Source organism: Artibeus jamaicensis, unplaced genomic scaffold (assembly GCF_021234435.1).
Source record: "Artibeus jamaicensis isolate MK-2021 breed Jamaican fruit bat unplaced genomic scaffold, CSHL_Jam_final scaffold_474, whole genome shotgun sequence".
NCBI lineage: Eukaryota > Metazoa > Chordata > Mammalia > Chiroptera > Phyllostomidae > Artibeus > Artibeus jamaicensis.
Window position 1 is genome coordinate 40,504,282 of NW_026522046.1, and position 4,513 is coordinate 40,508,794.

At 54.4% G+C, this 4,513-nt stretch overlaps 1 long non-coding RNA gene across 1 annotated transcript; it reads left to right on the forward strand.

The window, feature by feature from the left end:
• The first annotated feature begins 764 nt into the window (after nt 1-764).
• LOC128626272 (uncharacterized) lies at nt 765-3,283 on the forward strand. The gene is made up of 2 exons (XR_008390192.1): nt 765-972; nt 3,104-3,283. It is a non-coding gene; the product is annotated as an uncharacterized LOC128626272 (long non-coding RNA).
• The last annotated feature ends 1,230 nt before the right edge of the window (nt 3,284-4,513 follow it).

The window sequence follows — 4,513 nt, forward strand, 5'->3', positions numbered from 1 at the left end:
AAAATAAAATAAAATAAAATAAAATAAAATAAAATAAAATAAAATAAAATAAAATAAAATAAAATAAAATAAAATAAAATAAAATAAAATAAAATAAAATAAAATAAAATGCTAGCACGATCTCTTATGGGCTCACAATGTCCTGCATTCTCCACAGCCGACACCATCATTCACAAGCAGCCAGCCCAGCACACAGGTTTCCCACGCCCTGCCCGCTGCCTCTGCCAGGTCCTCCTTGCTGCCTCTCCCCCTGGATGAGGGACACCTGCCCACAGGCAGCCCCCACACCTCCCACCAGACTTCCTTCTCCACCCTCCAGACGACACCCCACGCCTGTTGAACGGGTGGGTATGCCCCCTGATCTCTGGACTCGGATTCTGCTGCCGCGTGGCCAAGGGCCCGAGAGCTGCTTGGAAACGCAGCCTCCAGCCCCAGGACCAGAGCCAGGACCTGCATTTTAACAGAACTCCAGCCACTCGCACGCTCGCTGAATCATGCAGGTTTCAGAGGCTCACCTGTCACGGCTCTAGAAATGCCTACCTCCTCCCAGCAGTGGGAAAGAAACATTTAGGGAGAGGCAGAAGCACCTGCCCCAGCTTTGGGGGACGCTCTTTGTAATTCCAAAGTAGCTTTGCTAGTTTCTGAACGTGAAGTTGCCTGGTGCCTACTGTGGCTGACTCATAAGGCCACCACGTCTCGTGACTGCACTGGGAGGGGCTTGATCTGTCCCTGGTTACACCTTCACCCTTGAGTTTGCCCTTTGCTCATTTCAACTGTTTCAAATGGGGCAACAGCTGCCAGGCCTGCGAAGCCTCCTACTCGCTCCCTGGTCCGGTTCATGAGGAAGGCGGGACATCGAAGCAGAGCATTTACACCCTAGGAGGCGATGGGGGGACAGGCCAGGTTGGGGCCAGAGCCTCCTGGGAACAGGCAGCTTCAAACAATGAGCTCGGCACCCCCAAAGCAAGTCAGGTGAGGTGACCGGCCGCAGGCCCTGCAGGGCCCTGAGCAGAGGAGCTGCTTATTAAATGCAGGCTTGTTGGGGAGAGGGGTCTTTCACGGAGGGGGATTTGGGATGCTGGCCACTCAGCCGGGAAGAATTTGCTGCCCCAGGGTGTGCTGAATGCCACCTTTGTCAGGCAACACCATCTCATTAGTTCCATTTTTTGAGCTGTCACATACAGCAGTTTCTGCCCATCTGGGGCCTCATTATACTCCTGGGGAGACAGCGAGGCCAGTGAACTCCCCTCCTGGGCACAAGCTCAGACACGTCTGTTCAGGGGTGGGCTAGGGGCCCCACGGCCAGGCTGAACTTCAGATGAGAGGCTATTACACCAGTTCTTGGGGACATCAGCTATGTCCTTGGACAGGGACCAGATACAACCTGGCCTTAACAGGGCGGGGGGCAGGCCTGCAACCCTCGACTCTGTTTTCAATATTAAGCCTTGAAACAGGGAAGTCAGCACATCCCCAAACACTGAATGCCCCAGGGCTCTGGAGGGTGCACACTGCCCCTCAGCAAGTGCAGGGCCTCTTCCCTCCAGACTCTGGGCCAGGCCCTGAGGCAGGTGGGCAGCAGCCAGAGACAGGGCCCTGCACCGGGCAGTCAGCTCAGTCCTCCCTCTTCTGTGGGACTCCTGTCCCCTCCATCTCTACATGTCCACTCTTATTCTAACACCCTGAGCTTTGAGACTTCGCATGCGCACCCGGCTTCTCTGAGGGCTGGTGGTGCCACGGCACCTCCCACAGGGGCCGGGTTTGGGCAGCTGGACTCATGAGGGTGGCCAGCCAGCCGGCAGGCCACCAAAAACTCCCCATCTCGCTCATGAGCCTGGACCAGGCAGGATGCGGGGCACTCAGGCCCCTCTCAGATCCAACCTCTGTGGGAGAGCCCAGCCCTGTGCTCCTCAGGGGCTGCCGACAGAGCCCCGCTGCCCATGGCCATGCCGGCCCCATCCTTAACCGACACCCAGGACCGCTGCCACCTGGCTACAGCCCATGGGCTCCCAGGGCAGACACCCTTCCTGCTGGGCCTGCAGTGGGGCAGACGGTTCTTTTACAAAAAGGTGACCAAGGCCCATGTGTTATAGTTCCCTCATCTTGCCCCTCTGCCTCCTCTGCCAGCCCCTTCCACCTCTGAGCATCCCCGTGTCCCCATGCTGCCTCTTGGTTCCCTCTGCTCTGCTGCAGCAGGCGAAGCCCCATGTGCTCACTGCTTAAATGCAATGCCTGTGCTCCGGCACAATGTGGGGTTCATTTGTCTGGCAGGTGCTTATCACATTCCAGAGTGTGACAGACCCCTGAGACCTCTGGTTTGGACCCCTCTGACAGAGTGCTGTCTGGCCTCAGTGGGACCCACAGCTGGTGCCCAGGCTCTGAGGGCACCTGCTAGACTCTGGTCTGCAAGGCCAGGTTGCTCCTGAGCACTTGAGCTAAAAATACAATTGCTGAAGACACAGCAAATCACAACCGTGCTCTGCAAATGTGCCAAAAGCCTCCTAACAATACATGGTCCGGCAGCAAAACAGCCGGCCCAGCGTCTGCTTTTTCAGTGACATTGAAAGGAGAGAGGTCATGCTGTGTCTTGCATCCTGGGTCAGAGTCGTGACCAACCACTTCTGTCACTCCCTGGCCTCCTTCCCTGGTCCAGCACAGGGGCTGGCAGCTGGGCAGGCTTTGGATGTCGGTGGCATGGCATAGCTCCTGGGGGAGGAATGACCTCTGGTCCTGGCCTGGGCCACCCCTCTACCCCTGGTCTGGGCTCTCCCCTCAGTTCAAAGTGATTGTCCCTGGGCCCCTGGGCTCATTCTCCATGTGCTCTGGATTCCAGAATCCAGGTGACAGGTAAATCTGACAATATACTCTGGCCAGTGGGGTGGAAGTGGTCAATATACCTCTGGAGTAATGTTCAACCAGAGCAGACATACTTCCTTTTCATGGAGCTTTCTCTGGTTGGCTGGAATACAGATACAATGGCCTGCACTTGGGCAGCCACCTGAGACTATGAGTCACCAGTTTTATCTTGGTGGATAGACATCACATGTATTGTCCTAGACAGCCTACCTTTTAGGTTTAACTGTACACATTGCTACTCTCTTTCCAGATTATCACGTGTTCTTCACGTTCTCCATGTTTTTGTTTCGGCTGCATTAGAGATCATGTCTTCGGATCTACTCTCCATTTCACTAGTCCTTCCTCTAACGACATCTAACCACAATTAGAGCAATCTGCTGATTACTGAATCTTTATTGTTTTAATTTTATTATTAAACCTTGAAGCTTTATCTCCAGGAATTACACTTTTTTTCATTTCTAGAGACTCTACATGATCTTTCTCAGTTCGGCTCGATCACTATTTTTGTGGTCACATACACTCTTTATTCGCACATTAAATCCCTTTTAATTTAGTTAGGCTTCCTGGGTGTTCTGTCCCCAAAACCCCACAATCAGAGTGTTTGTGAGTCGCATTCTGTTGCCTTCAAGCTTTACGGTTTTTCACTCTGATTGCACATCTTGAACTTTGACCTGTGGGAGCCCCAGGAGGCTGGACTGAGGTTGGGTTCTCCCGCAATCACTACTCACCTGAGACCACTTCAGCTGAACTTCTGTTCAATTGAGGGTACCTTAGGTACCATAATTTGGGATGCCCCCTCATGAGGGTCAGCCGGTGGCCACAGATCTCAAGAGAGACATTTTCCTCTCCACTCAAGGCCAAAAGTAGAGACCGACGTTCCCCTGGGTGGGGGGGTTGGGGAGCTGCTCTAATTCATCTTTACATGGAGGGTGTGGCCCCTCGTGTGTCAGGGGTCTCCCAGGGACTGCCCTCCTCCAGTCGGCCTTCAGTGGTGTCATCTCCCAGCTGGGCCTCTGGGACAAGTTCAATTCAAATTTGCCATCCAGCAAATGTCCCCCAGGCACAGGGCGTCCCCCAGGTCCCCTGGCTCCTATGCACACGGCAGGTTTGGCCTGTTAGTGTTCATTCCTCACCTGCCAGCTCACGCCAGCGTCTGAGAAAACACCGCTCATGTTTTATTCAGCACTTTTGCTTCCAGTGGGAGTGATGGGCAGGGAACCAAGTCCCCAGATCTGCCAGAAATAGCAGTCCTCTCTGTGTGTGTTTAAGATCCCTGGTGCCAGAAGGGCTCCCCTGCCTGGACCTGGGGTGGGTGAGGGAGGTGGGGGGATGCCTCTGCTGCCCGCAGACGACCTGTGCACAGCGTCTGGGTGGGGCTGGCAGAATCAAGGTTGCTCCAAGGAGAAGCGCTCTTTGTGGTCGCCACATGAGAAGATGGAAAGGTGTGTCTCATGTGGCGTGTGCACAGTGCAAGGCCAGCTTTGCTTTATAAAATGTCCACATTGTTTGTGGTGTGGGTATTTTTGTCATCATTCCCACCTCACAGCACTTGGGTGGCCTGGCCCTGGGTCCCCGATGGGCTGCATGCCTGCTGCTGGGACCCTCTCTGTGAGGAGCAGATGCTCACCCAGCCTCGGCTTCTCTGTTCCCAGACAACCCT